Source organism: Pinus tabuliformis, chromosome 5_2, assembly GCF_031772625.1.
Source record: "Pinus tabuliformis cultivar Carrire ecotype Pingquan chromosome 5_2, CPIR1, whole genome shotgun sequence".
Taxonomy (NCBI): domain Eukaryota; kingdom Viridiplantae; phylum Streptophyta; class Pinopsida; order Pinales; family Pinaceae; genus Pinus; species Pinus tabuliformis.
The window spans coordinates 151,081,083-151,098,538 of NC_142306.1; the positions used below are offsets into that span (position 1 = coordinate 151,081,083).

The 17,456-nt window shown below is 41.0% G+C and overlaps 1 protein-coding gene across 1 annotated transcript in view; it reads left to right on the forward strand.

Moving 5' to 3' along the window:
- Positions 1-17,456, forward strand: part of JAR1 (Auxin-responsive GH3 family protein) — a 161,312-nt gene that overhangs the window by 115,593 nt on the left and 28,263 nt on the right. The window lies entirely within an intron of this gene.

Genomic DNA, 17,456 nt, shown 5'->3' on the forward strand with positions numbered 1-17,456 from the left:
TTACATGTACTTGATATTCTAGGCTTAAGTTGGCATCCATTCCTTCACATAGATTTTTTATTTTTTTATTTTTTATTTGTTTTTATTTTTATAGTGTGTTTGAAAATCAGTACTTATTTTTTTTCAGGCTAATATTTATATCTGCTGTTCAATCTATTATTCTGAAGTTTAATGTGCTGTATTTCAGAATACCTAACCACTGTTGCTGCATTCCTTGCTGTAATTGGTTGATCTGTTAGTTCAGTCAGGCTCATAACAAAATTTGAGACCCCTTTTTTTGTCATAAATGTAATGAAGAAAGGACAATCAAGTTATAGTGCCCAAAAGCTTCAGTTTGTTCCAGCAGCCTCTGGAAGAATCTGTTCAATGCCATATTCTCATTGTAGAAACCTACTACAAGTGGGTTCAACCTGCCGGCAAATTTCAGGTAATTCCATGTTGCCCCAAATGAAAATAAACTATCCCAAGCTTTAGTACCCAATTTTTTTACTTGAACTAGAGATCTCTAGTAGTACTCAAATGAGGTAAGTTTTTAAACACAAGTTCTTCATCCTAGGCTGCCCCACTGTATGAAGTGTAGAAATTTCTGTCCTAGGACAATTGAATGCAAAACTGAAAGTTCACCTCTCTTACTAAAGGTTGCCCCCATCTAGCCCCCCATGAACTTCAGCCCTAGGGATGATCTAAACTACTAATTTACAACAGCAAACAGTGGACCATCTCACTTCGACCAAACACACAAGGGAGCCCAAGAAAAAGGATATCAAGTTCCAGTCCTTGGGGCACACATTTCCAAGTACAAATCAGATCTGAAATCACTTTACTTACTACAGATTTGTAGCAGTAAATCTCTATTATATTCAGGAAATATATATTAAATCACTTAATACTTTCATCCCTTAATTATGTCAAATCAACATGAACAACTAGTGCTGGAAATTACCATGTGAAGAAGACAGTGCAGGGTTGCAGACTGAAAATAAAATCTGCAATTACGTAAGTTTTGGACCACTGAAACTTTATACACACACACACATATATAATGGAAATGGAGAACATGCATATACTCCTAGCTTATCACAAATTGCTACAATTCTTCAAACTTTCCAAAACAATAGCTAAGGAAAACCATAGACACCACCAAAGATCTCCATCAAGCAAGAATCAACACAAGCAAGTCGCCCTTGGCTTCAACACTTGTTTCCCACAATGCAAGACATCTCTTCTCCTCCTCAACAATGTTTCTCCCCCCCTTAGGGTTTTACTAAACCCTGGTCTTATTTGTCTCATTAGGATCAAAACCTAATCCTAGAATTTCACTTAAATTCCCCAAGTATCATAGCACTCCAAGACAAAGACAACACTAAAGAAGTACAAGGATAGAGGGGTGTGCTCCACTCTTCACATATCTAAGTCAAGATGATGAATGACTGAATGATGAAAGGACTCTCTCCTTCCTATATTTATATGAGAAGGGAGGCCAACCATATAAAATGGACCTACACCCTTACAAGCAAACTATCTTTGACGAGTATGTCTAGATATGTGAAACACTCCATGTTAATAGGACACATGTCAAGCACAAAGGTGATGTCATCAACAAGGAAGTCTCCAAGACATGAGCACCCGTCGAGCAAGGTCCAGTGTTCCTCTTCCAAGGGATCCAAGGCTCCAACACATCTCCATAGTAATGTACTCCTCTAGATCCACCACACTCACTCACTTTCTCACACCAAGCGTCCTCAACTCAAGTACAAGCCTCCATGTATTGGGTACAAGTGTGCCCGTGCCATCTAGTGTTCAAGCCCCTCAGGAACTGCAAGTGCTCCTCTTCCAAAGAAAGGCTTCCACACAAGCAAGCAACCAAACATAGATGCTTTTAGTCTTAGCGCCCTCTTCTTATGATATGGGAGGTTTCATGGAGCTGAGAAGTTCTTCAAATAGTAGATGATGTCTTTGTACCAATCCTGCCTTTCTAATTCATCATTGACCGCATAGACTAAAGTGCATGATTCTTCCTTTAAACCAAGAGCTTCTTTATTTCCTATTGCCATTAGACGAGCTAAACCTTTGCCTTTGATGAGTTTGATGGGTTTTATCTTGGCATCATATCTATTATATTTGCTACCCATTTTCCTCTGGTTCCTAGGAAATCTTGTTGAGATAAAATATCTTTCATTGCGGGATGTGGAACATAACAAGTTACTCTATTGTAGCCAGTGTATGTTTTGAAATGTTTGAGTGACTTGACCATTCCATATGCTTGTTTTTCCATAATTACATACTTGAGCTCTACATCTCTAAACATCTTGCTCATAAAAGCAATTGATTGCTCATCACCTTGTTCATTCTTTGAAGAATTATATTTGCAACGGTATCATTAGAAGTAAAAGAAAATATGATAAAATGTCGAGAATAATCAGGGATCACCAAAACTGGAGATTTTACAATAGTCTATGTCCTCGAATGCTGCTCTGTTGCTTTCATCCCACTTGTCGCTGACATCTTACTTCAACAACTTATTCAATGGCTTGGTGGTCTTGGCAAAGTTTGGGATGAATCATCTAATGAAGTTAATCTTGCTGAAGAAGGATTGGAGAGCTTTCTAATATCTAGGTTGAATGATTTCTTTGATTCCCTTAATTCTTTCTGGATCCACTCTTACTCCTTTTAAAACATATGCGCAAGAAGCTAGCTTTCTGTGGCACCAAGGATGGTCATGTTTGGGTTGAGAGATATTTGGCACCTTTCAAAAATCTATCTGAGGTGAAAAACATGATAATCTCTTGCTTTTGAATACACTATAAAATCATCTTGATAAATCCCTATAATGTTTCCAATGAGGTCTCTAAATGCATAGCCCATTGCTCTCTGAAAGGTTGCACCTACATTGATTTATCCGAAAGACATCCTCTGATACTCATATGTACCCCAAGATGTTGTGAATGCCATCTTATGTCGATCATCTGCTTTCACCAACACTTGGTTGTACCCTAAAAGGCCATCCAAAAAAGGCATCATCTTGGATTTTGTTATTCTTTGTAGTAATAACTCCATGTTGGGGAGTGGATAGTTGTCTTTTTTGTTAAATGGAATGGTTAGAAATTTTATATTAATAAAACTCTGGTTTTAGGACCAGTACGCTTACATCAAAACTCTTACATCTCAAGTCATCCACAAAAGGGAGATCTTTGAATGAGTAAGCAAATTGTTTACTGCTAAGTTGCACGATATGGGGATACGAGTACGAGTTTCCGAAACGGGTATGGGTACGAAACGTGAACCCCCCCAAATTTTGGAAACGGGGAAACACCATATATTTATTGAAGAAATATGTGCAATCATAAAGCATACATGATACATTCTAATTTATTACATTATGATTAAATTGTCCAATGTCAATGCATAAACTATAAGTCTCCAAATTTACATCACATTTACTCATGAATGATCACATAATGAAAATAGCAATATCCAAAATCAGCCACAAGAAATTTCTAATTTCTTGTCTTGTGCTTGATTGGGAGTCTTCTCTTGCATAGTCGAACGACCTTAGTGCTCTTGATTAAATACAAGTTCCATACCCTAGTACCCTAGGTGATCTTGATTATTGGGAGTCTCCTTTGCATAGAGGGCTTGGTTCTCTTGATTAAATACAAGTTACATACCCTAGTACATGACAAAATCCAATGGAAACATTGCAATCCCCCCAATCCTGAAATCCTGAAAAAAAGATAAGTCTGTTGGATTTTGAGTGAGATCTAAAATTCTACTTTCTCCATATGAAATCCAATGAGGGCGAAACCACTCTCAAACATCCCGAGCCATTTCATGGTAATGTTAAAAAATTAAGTAAAAGGATGAAAATGAAAGATAAAGGAGAATGCCACTTTTACCATGAACTGCCCCACTCAAAAAAAATTGTTTCCAATCTTCAATAGCTCCTTCTATCACCCCTGAATTGGCGAGGAGCGAAAATAAAAAAAATAGAAACGAAAAATCTAAAAAAAAACTGAAAAAGTCACTTTATCGCTGAACCGTGGTTGTACGACTTGGAAATGCGTTTCAGGCTATACTGGGCCACGTTTACCCGCATGAAATGTGGCAGTACGGCCTGAAATGCATTTCCAGGCTGTACCAAATGTGTTTCCACGTTTTCGTTTCGTTTCAGCCCAGAAACGCCCTTATGACTAGCATTTCTTGCAACATAGGTTTACTGTCACCATTACACTCCATGCTCCTTAAACAAGAAATATGTTCCCCATATATTCTAACAAAAGTGCCTAACAGAAAGAAGAACTTGCATGCTATCATAACTGTTGATTTTTGGGTAGCATCGGATGTGCTCTAGCTCCGAAATTTTGTGGAGGTGCTAGAACATATGAGATCTCCAAGACCCAGAAATCGTTTGGAGAAATTCCACCCGGATTGTATTTTATTAAAATAATTAATATTTTTAATGGGGTTCCCAAGTCTAAACTTAGGAAAATTAAAATATTAATGGGTATTAATGAAAATATGGGTGAGAAGCTTCTAAGAGACGAGGATCAAGTCTAATTTAATCTTAGCCGTTGATTAGAGATTAGATCACGGTCATTGATTTCTCAACAAGAAAAGTATAAAGGAATGCTTGGGGTTAGTTGGAGAATACACATAGTGAGAGCAACAATTGAGCTAGATTGAAATTCTGGGGCGTGGTTTGCTGAGAATTTCGGAGTGAGCTCCTAGTGCAGAGAGGGGCAGTTCGGCAAAGGGACTTCCATCCAAGGCCGAGAATACATAGCAGAGAGGTAGTGCAGCACTAGGGAGAGACAACGCAGCTCCAGAGAGGGTGACACAGAGGCTGGAGCGCTGACGCTGTCACTTAGAGGCAGCGCTGGGGTTTCTATGAGGTGGATCAGGCATCAGTTTAGCAGATCGATTTCTGAGCCGGGAAGGTTCACAGGGAGGGTGACGCAACTCCTAGAGAAGGTGACACAGTTCCAGCGCAGAGATGGGAGAAACCATTGCTGCACAACAATGGGGACAACACAGTCACTTGTGGGGTTTGTTCATCCAGTTGTTGGGTTCGCCAAAATATCTGTCTCCGGATAGAGGTACTTCTGTCGGGTTTATTCTCTGTTGGGTGAACTGAATTTGGCACCCTAGTTGTATTCAAAATCTGCTTAATAATAAAACCCTCATATCTGTTGCATCGATTTTCCCGCATTGGGTTTTTCTAGGGACGTTTAGTCCAAAAATAAGCGTGTCCTTTGTGTGGTTGTCTCATTTATTTTTTAGTACTTGATCTGTATATTGGTGTAGGCTGCAGTGTATTTGCATTAATATTTTCTGAATAATTCTGAAAATAACTTGTTAGAATGAAGATCACAAGTAGGTAATGCAAATCAGTTTACTGCAGTAGGATTTCTGGTTTGTTAGATTCAGAGATTTTCACAATAACTAGAGGTTTTGGAACCCATTTCAAGAGAACTGTTTTCAAGACCAGAAAAAACCATCACCGTGAGCCACGTTCAATATCTTCCATGTTGGAGTTCGATGAGTCCTTCTGCACCTAGCACGAGCATCAACAATGCCACCCTCCTCAACATCCCTTCGCACATTGGATATCTCCAGAATCACCACCCTCTCAGTGAGCTTCCTAACCTCAGAGCTTAGCTTAGCCAACAAGGACTCCATGGTTGTTTGATGCTCCAGAATTTTGTCCTTTGCAAAGGATTGGAAAGAGCACCGTTTATGCTCTATTAAGTTCTCCAATTTATTAATGGTAGAGACCAAGGCATGCGTGGAGTCTAACATCTTATCTATCAGCTCCGAGGCCTTGATGGTCTCGTGGAGACCCTCTTCTTTATCCATCCCGGCCATGATACCCGTGGTGGAGAGAGATATAAAATGCCAGCCAGCCCAGGAAGCGCTGAGGGCAGAGAGAACCAGAACACCGCCTCTTGTAACTCTTGATTTCCTGACCCCTTCTGCACATGCTTGAGAATACAGATAGAAATACCAACGATTTCCATGGAGCCAATATAATTCAACATGCAATTGAAACACGAGCTCGACAGAGCCCAAAGATCTCCCATCACTATGAAAATCACACCAGGATAGAGGAGAAATGACCTTATGATCACGTCGGACATTAAAATTGAAACCACCTTGCCCTGAAATGAAGGATTCACCGCAACCAGACGAGGAAGCATTAATTTAGATCCAGAGAGATAATTATGAAATGAAAACTAAGAGTGAGCATCAAGATCCACTCGTTCACAAAAGAATGCCACTTGGACTTAGGTCGATTGAAGGGATGGGATTGACCATGCCAACAGGAGCCACCTTACGATTCATTAATATGTAAAGTTTGGGAAGTGGCGACCAAAGATTGCCTCCCCTAAACCCTTAGAGAACAATGATTATGATTCATTTATGGAATTGGAAATAAGAAAGATTTTGCATTAATTCCAAAGATCCCTTGAGTCAAAGTGGACCCTCTTTTTGCCAATTCATTAGCACTTGAGTTCAAATTTCTACATATGTGGTAAGAATTAACTTTGTCAAATTTTCTCAATGAGACCTGTATCCTGAGAATCAAAGGGGAAGACGAGGGGTTTACAGATCTCTTTGCTTTAGTGAATTTCCTTATAACCAATAGAAAGTCCCCAAAGACAGTAATCTACTCGATTCCTTGGTTTGAGGTGAGCTCCAATCCTTTCTAGAGGGTAGGAAACTCGACATGATTGTTTGTGGCTTTACCAAATCCCCAAACATACTGCAACACCATTTGTCCATTGGGGCCTATAATGACCCCACACCCTCCAGTGTCCCCAGGGTTTCCTTTGGATGCACCATTAAAAAACATTTGGAAGTTGGTGTTGTTCTTCCTCCATTTCTTGAAGTCCTCTTGATTTAGATGGATGCAAGGTGTCTTGCAAGGATGGGGACGAAAGATCTGCTTTGTAGGAGGCTGATAAACAATATTTTCTTTGATCCACTCCCGCTCCTTTGCGTTCAAGTCGCTACGTTTGAAACCACGAGTAGAGATGGCCTCAGAGAGCATTGCCTTTACTCTGCTCGCCACTTGTAGGGGCGTAGGAGATTCATTCCTAAAAATGAGTTTGTTTCAGGCAATCTGAATCGACCAACAAAGAAATTTTGGTACGTTCATCCAACATGTTATTTGCATTGAGGAGGATTTTCGAGACCAGGGATATCTTGCCCTCTAGTTCACCAACGTATCCTCCCAAGGACAAGGAATAGAGACAGAGTTTATAATAGGGCCAAAGGCAAGTTGCCAAGTCTTCTTTGCAAGGGAGAAATACCAAAACAAATGGGGAATGGTTTCTTCATCGTTGCAACATAGAACACATCTTAATGGGCCAACTATATTTCTCTTTTTGAGGTTTTCAAAGGTAAGAATCTTTCCATGAACTAGAGACTAGCAAAAGGTATTGACTTTTGGGATGCTGTCAGGGCTGGATATTTTGGACCCCACTTTATTGCTAGGGGGATGAGGAAGGCTCTTTGCTAAAAGAGCATATCTCGACTTGACTATATACACCTTTTGGGTATTGGAATTCCAAATACGATGATCCATTTTATCAATTGAGATGGGGGCCATACCTTTTAGCAAGAGAATTAGCTTTTTCCATTGACCTTCGAGATGAGGAGGGAGATCTGGTCTGCGCCATCCCAGCCAGCAAACATGCTCATCCCATTTCAAAATGTTGTTCAGTTTTTGAAAACCATTGTCCTGCATTCATTGAGCTAGATCCCTGGGAGAGTCCAGCCTACCAAGAGTCCTCTGAGGAGATAAGTTGTCCTTACAAATGTTGATGTGCGCCCCATTCCTTGTGCATCAGCTAAGGTTCTTAATTATGATTGTACAACTTCTTGCACAAAGTACTGATTTTGGATGTTGAGCCCTCCCATTTGATATCTTCTACCCTCATTAGCCTCTTCTTTTTGAAGTATTTTCTGATAGGGACAACTTTCCACCATTCCATGGAGTCTGAGATAAGTCTCCATATTATTTTAGCCCCAAGCGCCAAGTTCATATAGAGCGGGTCCCTGATGGCCAAACCTCCATTAGCTTTGGGTAATCGAACGATGTTCCACTTAACAAGGGGGAAGTTCTTTTTGTTATTCCCCTCCCTTGCCATAAAAATCTTCTAATAAGCAAACTCATTTGCATTATAACCGCCTTAGGAGCAGGCACGCCGAAGCAAAGACACAGAGGAAGGGAAGACAAAAATGATTTAACAAGAATGACTCTTTTGGCTGGAGTTAACCAATGAGCACCCCATCCAATGATTTTCTTTTTGAATTTGTTAATGACTTCTTCCCAACACTACAGAATGGATTGACCTAGCGAACTTGGAATCCCTAGATATTTGAAAAAGATCCATTCTTCAACCAGAGAGAACTTGACTTTTGCTATTTCTTTCAAGGATAAAGGGGAACAATTCCATCCATACAATTGACTTTTACCCTTGTTTATAAGACTCGTCGATAAGTCCAGATAATGATCTAGGATTCTTTTGAACCTTATGGCTATTTGTTTTGAGGCTCCTCCCATTAATAGGGTGTCATCTACGAACTGAGAATGATTGATGTCCTTTGTGTTTCGGGGTATACTGAGTCCTTTGGTTTTCCCTTCAGTTTGGGTGACTTCAAGATTTCTGTTGAGACTATTTGCAACCATGATATACAAGAAAGGGGAGAGAGGACATCCCTGCCTCAACCCTTGAGATGTTGAAAAGAATTTACATGGTCACCCATTGACAAGAGGGGCTATGCAAGGTTTTCCAATGCAAGATTTCACCCAATTGATGAATTCCTTGTCAAAACCATATTTCTCCATAATGTCGAACAAGAAGGAATGGCGAACCCAATCAAAGGCATTTTCCATATCGAGCTTGATTACCATACTCGGCTCTCCAGATTGTTTACTCGAGTGGATCTCTTCGTGGACGATAATTATGTTATCCATAATTTGCATGTGTTTCAGGAAACCTCCCTGATTTTCAGAGATGATAGAAGGAATAACAATTTTATTGTGTTTGCAAGGACTTTGGTCACACTTTTGTAGGAAGCATTACAAAGGGAAATGGGCCTGATTCAGCCAAAGGAGGAGGGCTTAGACTCTTTAGGGATAAGGGCTAAAAAGGACGAATTGGTGTTCCCACCCAACTTCCCTTTATCTTTGGGTGAATTGACCATGCGAAGGAAATCCTTTTTGATGAAATTCCAACATAAACAATAAAAGTTGATAGGAAAACCGTCAGGGCTAGGAGCTTTGTTAGGATTTAAAGACCAAATGGCACCAAGAACTTCATCTTCCTCAATAGGCTTCAAGAGCCGGAGACTCTCAGAAGGGGAAACAACAGAAGGACGATAAGAGATAAAGGAATTGACTTCTCCAGGATCATTAAACTTGACTTCTGAATATAGATTGCTAAAAAAAGAAAAGGCCTCTTGTTTGATTTCAGAGAAGGAAGAGATTTTTTGATTACCTTCCATAGTTATTTCTTTAACCCACTTTCGAACTTCACATGCCCTGGATTGCTTGATAATTGTCTTTAATGGATGAAATGTTTAGGTTTATGAAATCTACATATCACTTGATTTATTTTGAATTCTTCCTACAACAATATCGCTAGACAACCATGTAGATGTTGATTTGGGGTAGCATTGGATGTGCTCTAGCCATGAAAATTGGTGGAGAGGCTAAAGCACATGAGATATCCAAGACCTAGAAATGGTTTGGACAGATTGTACCTGGTTTGGGAGAGATTAAAATAATTAATATTTTTAATGGAGTTCCTAAGTCTAAACTTAGGAAAAATAAAATATTAATGGGTATTAATATAAAACTGGGTTAGAAGGTTCCAAAAGTCATGGATCAAGCCAAATCTAATCTTAGCCGTTGATTAGAGATTTAATCTCGACCGTTGAAGGACTAACGAGAAAAGTATAAGAGGAGGCTTGGGGGTCAGTTGGAGAACACACCAGAGTGATCAATCATTCATTTTGCTAGAGCGGGGTTGCTAAAAAAAATTGAAACAGTGATCATCAGCGAGGGGCAATGAGTACGAGGCAAAGAGGCAAAGACAATACTGAGAGACCAGCGCAGAAGTAGAGAGAGCGAGAGTAGCAGCTAGTCCAAGCTACGCAGAGCCCAATAGAGACAAAGTAGAGGCCAGAGGGACTGCGTCATCCACGCAGAGGTTGTTGGAGTGACGCAGAGGGTCCCAGAGGTTGCGTAGTGCATTAGAGGGCTGACGCAAAGGGTCCTAGGGTTGATGCAGGTCAGCAAGACGCTGAAGCAGAGGCTAGAAGGGCCAGTGTTGAGCTTTAGTTGTGCCGAAGAGTGTTTCGTGGGATAGGTTTTTTGAATACCTGTTTCCAGATATAGAGGTATTGTTGCCATGGATTTTTCTCTGTTGGGTGAGCCGGTTAGGCACCCAGCTGTACTCAGATAGACTGCATAATAATATAACCCTCAGAATCGCTGCACCGGTTTTCCCGCATTGGGTTTTTCCGGGGACATTTGTTCAAAAATAACGGTGTCACTTGTGTGCTTGGTGAAATAAACCAGATAGTACAAAAATAATTTCTAACGGTTAGACTTAGAAATTCCAACATGGTATCAGAGCGTGGTTGCAGATCACAAGAAAACTGAAGGCATCAACTTAGTAGAGCATTCGCTGCAAATTCAGCTGTCTCAAGTGACAAAGATGATCCTTGCAGAAAGCGACAGAGGAAGGAGTGACGCAGAGGGATTGCGTCATCAGTCTAGGCCTGAGAGAGGTAGTGCAGAGGCTGAGGAGGGCAGAAACAAGGTCACACAGAGCCACGCAGAGGTCAGGAGGGCTGATGCAGTTGAATGAGGGAGCTGTTTTGCCAGTGTCGGGATTGCGCAGAGCCAAAAGGCTCAATCCTTCAATTTTTGGGGCATAGGAGGCTGTGGGTAGTTTGCGGAGCGAAGCTAGTGGGGCACTGTGGTCAGAACAATACCTAACAAGGCAAGACCAAGGTGGAGGGAGTTGCTGTCGAAGTGGATTTCTAGCCAAGGAATCCGGATCAGTGTTGCAGTTGCACAGACGATCGAAGTGGGGCCGTGAATGGGCTGAGAGATCAGGATAGGCTGGACGGGGCGTCCAACTTTGTGGTCTTGAAGGCCAGTATCTTGTCCATTCTAGACAGACATCACATCAAGGGCTTCGCCTTGAGAATGATGGCTATCCCAGTTGACCCGGTAGAAAATGATAGGTACGAGGAGGTAATGGCTAAGGCTAAGTGCATAATCCTTGATGGGTCAAGGATCATGTGGTACCACATATTGCCGAGAAGGAAATGACAAAGGAGATGTGGGACGCCTTGAAGACATTGTATCGGCATACTTCCGTGCAGAGGAAGATGCTCCTAGAGAATCAGCTAAGGGCATACCAGATGCAGAAGGGAGAGCAAATAGATGTCTTCCTCGGTTGGTTGAAGGAGATCCGCGACCAGCTAACTTCCATAGGGGCCACGCTGGATGAGGAATTAATGGTGAGGACCGCACTTAATGCAGTTTTTGAGGATTGGGGGGTATTTGTTTAGAGCATACTAAGCAGGACGAGTCTTCTGGATTGGGAAGAATTGTGGGTGGCTCTTCGTTAAGCAGAGATTAGATGGCTGACCAAGGTGAGGAGTAGCGGCAAAGGGGTTAGGATCAAGAAGGAGTAAGAAGAGGATGCGGCTCTAGCATCTGCGAGAAAGCAGGAGAAGAGGAAGAAGAAGGACCTCTCCAAGGTCAAGTGCTTCCATTGTGGGGAACTGGGTCATTTTGCGAACCAGTGTCCGAGGAAGAAGAGTAAGGGAGAGGCTTCTGACTTGAAGGCAGCGCCAGCGAAGGCAGAGAAAGAAGTCGAGGAGGATGATGATTGTGCCATGAGTGCTCATGTGCCACTTGAGAAGAAGTGGGGAGACATCAAGCTGTAGTCAGGAGGACTACAGGCGATGAGGGGCAGGATCCTTGAGGTACCCAACCTCTTGGATTATACCTTGCTATGGGAGCCCCGAAGAGGAGTAGCAGGACTGGCGGATGTTGGTAGAGACGAATGCGGATGGAGCAACAGAGAGTGCTACAGTGCAGGAGTCCCTGAGCAGCGCGAGGCTAGCATGCTGCAACAGTGCGAGAGGCACGAGAGTGTTGCACTAGTGCAGGATGTCACAGAGAGGTGTGCAATGGTGTGAGATGCAGGGAGTTGTTGAAACAGTGTAGAGCTCAGTAGAGGGAGCACTTGTTAACGGTCGAGGGAGCTTTAGCATCGGGAGTGTTTCTAGCTTGATAGGGATGTTAGAAGTTGGGTGGATTAGTTAATTACTTCTCAATGATTGAGTTGCAGTGCAGTAGCACGATGCAACATGATGAGAGGGGGATGCAGTACAGATGTAGTGTTGGGAGGATGGACCAACAACAACACGGATGTAGAGGGAGCTGCCATACGGATGCAGCAGTGGCAGTGGCAGAGCCATGGGCAATAGTATAGGATGTAGCAGTGCAGATGATGTTGGGCGGGGAGGCCTAGCATCAGCACAGGTACTGATGCTGGATAATCAGAGTGATGCTCAGTAAGGAGTATTACTAGAGCATAGTCTTCGCTAAGAGGGAGTGTTGATTTGGGGTAGTGTCGGATTTGCTCTAGCCATGAAAATTGGTGGAGAGGCTAAAGCACATGAGATCTCCAAGACCCAGAAGTGGTTTGGACAGATTGTACCTGGTTTGAGAGATATTAAAATAATTAATATTTTTAATAGAGTTCCTAAGTCTAAACTTAGGAAAAATAAAATATTAGTGGGTATTAATATAAAATTGGGTTAGAAGGTTCCAAAAGTCATGGATCAAGCCAAATCTAATCTTAGCCATTGATTAGAGATTTAATCTTGGCCGTTGAAAGACCAACGAGAAAATTATAAGAGGAGGCTTGAGGGTCAGTTGGAGAACACACTAGAGTGATCAATCATTCATTTTGCTAGAGCAGGGTTGCTAAGAAAAATTGAATGAGTGATCAATAGCGAGGGGCAGTGAGTACGAGGCAGAGAGGCAAAGACAATACTGAGAGACCAGCGCAGAAGTAGAGAGAGCGGTACAAGGCTCCAACAATGATAAAGAATCAATTCACTTTCCTTACAGATGCCAAATTGAGGCATGCAAGGCCTAGGGTTTGATTGATAGGTTGAGAGTTGGGATGACCCAAGGTCAAGGAGCCAAGAAAAAGTTTCCAATAGTGAGTGTTAGCAAGGGAAAAGGACATTAAACCTTCAACAAGCCCTCAAGTTGAAGCTATTAACCAAACTAGGGTTTTATCCTAGGGAAAACAACTAGGGCAAGAGAATTCATGGATGAAAATGGAGGGAATGGCCACCAAATGGGAATTATTTTGAGGAAACCACTCAACCCTAGATGTTGAGATCTTCCAAGACCAAAAATTGTTCTTCCTAGCCAATTCACATTAAGCCCTAGACAGGACGCTTGGCCTTAAGAGGCTGGATTATAAAATAGAGAGAAATTTGGTTTTATGGATAAGAATTGACTTGATCACCAACAATGGATGGCCAATTCTTAGTTGTAGGGTTGATGGAGTCTATGGATTCTTAAGGCTGGCTAAAACTTGCAAATGAGTAAGGATATTTTGATGCCCTCGCATCAAAGCCCTAACTATTACCTTTGTGAGGGATCAATATTCACTTGCAAGAGCTAATGTAAGATCACCAAGGAGATTGTCATTCACATATCATACAATGAGTATTGCATATAATAATATGACCTAGTTTTTAATACAATTGATATTCAACAAAATTAGGGCACCGTATTTAACCTAGATCATCAATTTATTCCATATATTAGACAAGAAATCATAAATTTTCAATAAAAAGGCACTTACAAGATAATATGCTTATACAATCCAATCACTGATCCAAGGAAACTTCTCCAAAGACAAGAACAAAGCTCCAAAACACAATATGCTACATAGATCACATCTCTTCAATATGTACAAGAGGTTGAAATTTTCACAAGAGAGACCTAATTCACAAGTGATGATGATGAGTTACACAATGATCCTCTCCTCTATTTATATGAGGAGGACAAGACATAATTTAGCCTAAAATCCCTTAGACAACAAGCTAAATCACATAAATGCATTGGGTTACAAGCCAACCCACTAGCTTTCAACATAAATGCTAGAAAGAGCTCACACATGTGAGCTGTGAAGTCTTCTAGGCTAACATCATGCACGATAGGTGCTCCATATGTTAAGCGTTGAGGCTATTAGGTCCCAAATATGAAGTATAAGCCTTTAAAAATCACAATTTGAGGGTTGGCCCTCAAATTTCCATGAATATCCCTCTGTGGTCCCCAAAGTCCAATTGGGGCACCAAAAGGTGGTCTCCTGGGACTTCAACTGTGAAAAAGTGTCCATCTCTGCTCCAATGTTAAGGGCTTTCCAAGTGCTACTAGCCCCCCTAAGTCTTTGAAGGTGAGATCATCCTCATCTAGGCCTTGAATCAACTACCATCCCTCATAAGGTGCTAAGGGTGACCTGGGGACATGTTGGGTCTAGGTGTGTCATCCTAAAGAATCATCAAATGTAGTGGAAAGTGGCAAAACTTCCTGGGTGCAGGAGGTGCCCAGGGGTAGGTATGATGTGCTGTTGTTGCTTAGAGATCTAAGGCTCGCAATGCTTCACCTGTGGGTGCCAATATACTTCTCTTATGGCTTGGGTAGTTGTGGGTAAGGTTCCCAAGACACGGGCTACTGAACCACTTGACAATCACAACATAAAGTCTAGTGAAAGCAACCAGTCATTAGGAACAATAATCATTATTCATCTAAGTGAACCAAGATTGAATGTAATCGGCTATTTAATACTTCAAATAAGATTTTCCTTCCAAAATTAGGGCCTTTAACTCGCAATGGTGTTTCCTACCTAGGTAGGAGTAGCTAAAGGACAACCCTATTAGGTGTTAGTGAATAATAATGATGGTATGGAGGGGTGAAGATTTCATGGCTAAGTACCATTGTCAAAGGGACCAGCATAATGGGGATCCACATCCTAAGTGTAAAGATGTAAGGAGGGACCAATTGTGGATGCATGAGTTACCAACTCGGCCTCTGTTTTTCCACCCTTCTTGTGCACCTTTTGCTTTTGTTTGATTTTGCTTTGTATTACTGCTCGTAGCTCAAAGGGTTAGAGCTTGCTTTGAATGATGTATAGTAGTTGTATCACCCCTTAAGGATGAGTCATTTCATTGCTTATCGGGGTTGGCATAGGCAAAGGTTCTTTTGTGATGTAATGGAGCAACATGTGCTCAAGAACCAGGGGGTGGCCATAATGAGTGAGGTAGAGCTCATGCTAGGCTTTTTCCCACATGCTAATGTGTATGCTCCAAACATCTTTTGCATTTTGATATTCTTTTTATTTTATTTTATTTTTTGGCCATTGTATGCTCTTTCCTATTCTTTTAATTTCCTTTGGAGAAATTTTGAGCTTAAAAATGGATTCAAAACAAAAATGTACAACAAAAATCAACTTTATAAGAATCAATAAAATTCAATATGATGATGTCAACCATGAGGGATTATTCACCATTTTTGAAGTAAAAAGATAAAACAGTAAAAACTACTTTTTCAACTTGTATTTTCAACTTATCTCCCTACGATTTTACTCAAATTTCGAGTGAGAGCACTTGTTGGATGAAAAAATTAATTTTGCATCCAATGAGTAGCTATGTTGCATACTTTCGATGGACCCTCTACACAAAAAAGTGAAATACATGAAAAAACGTGTATGCAATCACGCTTTTTCATGTATTTCACTTTTTTAGTGTAGTAGGGTCCATCGAAAGTATGCAACATGGCTACTCCTTGGATGCAAAATTAAATTCTGCATCCAACGAGTGCTCCCGTTAGAAATTTGAGTAAAATTGTAAGGAAATAAGTTGAAAATACGAGTTGAAAAAGATGTTTTTTCTTTTTTCCCTCCAAAACTTGATGAGGTATTCTAATATTATTTTATTATTTCAACTATTATTTTATAATAGTCCTTAGGAAGCCCATTTTAGACATCAAAATTCTCTATTAGCCAACCTCTCAGGGTAAAGTTTTGGGCCCTACTTAGGTATGAGGATGTATGGGTGTCAAATCCCAGAGAACCAATGGTTAGTTGAACCTGAAGAATGGAGGTGGAATATGGGCTTATAATGTAGGACAAAAAGTGGCAAGTATGGAATAGGGGTAGATGGAACTACGCTATCTCAATTAGGGCTTCCCGAGTAGTGCCTCTCCTATACCCATTGGGCCATTAGGGGAGGTCCCACTATACTAGGATCAAAGATTAACCCCGCATTTAAGATGAGGGAACAAGATCATAGTCAACACCCCTCTTTCTTCTAGGTCACCCCATAATCCTTATCAAAACCCAAATACAAATATGCATAAGTGTTAGTTTTTGTAGCATTAGATGTGTTCTAGCCATGAAATTTGGTGGAGAGGCTAGAATACATGAGATCTCCGAAACCTAGAAATCATTTCTGGAAATTCCACCTAGAGATGACTTAATTAGATGATTAACCTATTTTTTAATGTTTCCTACGTCTAAACTTAGGAAAACTGGTTAATAAATCAAATTTAATTAATTCAAGGTATGAATCATCTAGAAACTCACAGAGATCGACTCTAAGATGATTCTAGCCATTGATTAAATTCTAATTTTGGTCGTTGGTGCTCTAACAATGAATTATAAGAGGAAGTCGATGGGCACTTGGAGAAAACACACTAGCAGTTCGATTTCCTTGGCAAATAGATTTCTAGAGTGCAACAATAGTTGTCGTAAAGCCAGAGATCGAACTAGAGTCAATGAGGGGTAGGGACAGTGATGCTGGAGGACGTTTTCCAGATCCAGCGAATACATTAGAAGAAAGGCCGAAATTACTCCAGGAGGTTGCACAGAAGCAGTGCAGAGCCTCAAGAAGATAGTTCAATTTGCTAGGAGGGAAGACGTTTTCAGTTCCAAAGGTCGGGTAAAAGTTCCATAGTGTCGGAGAGATGTTTTCCTAGTCAGCAGCAAAAAGGACAACTACAATCAGTTCGGGCAGCAGTTGCAGCAGGCAACATCATGTTGATGCAGAGCCTGCACAACCCAGTTGAAGGACTTGCTTTTCAGAGGCAGTCTAGTGCCAGAATTGCCCGGAGTCAGGATAAATCCCCTCTAGATATTTTTTACTATATTTTCTCCACAGGATAGCCAGATTTCGACATCCCTATTATTGTACTCAGAATTTCTCACTGCTGCTAAATAATAAAACCTTCAGCTGTTGCATCGGTTTTCCGAAGTTGGGATTTTCTGGGGACATTTGTCCAAAAGTAACGATGTCATTTTTATGTGTGTGTGCTAGATTTTCTCAGTTTCCAGCGCTAT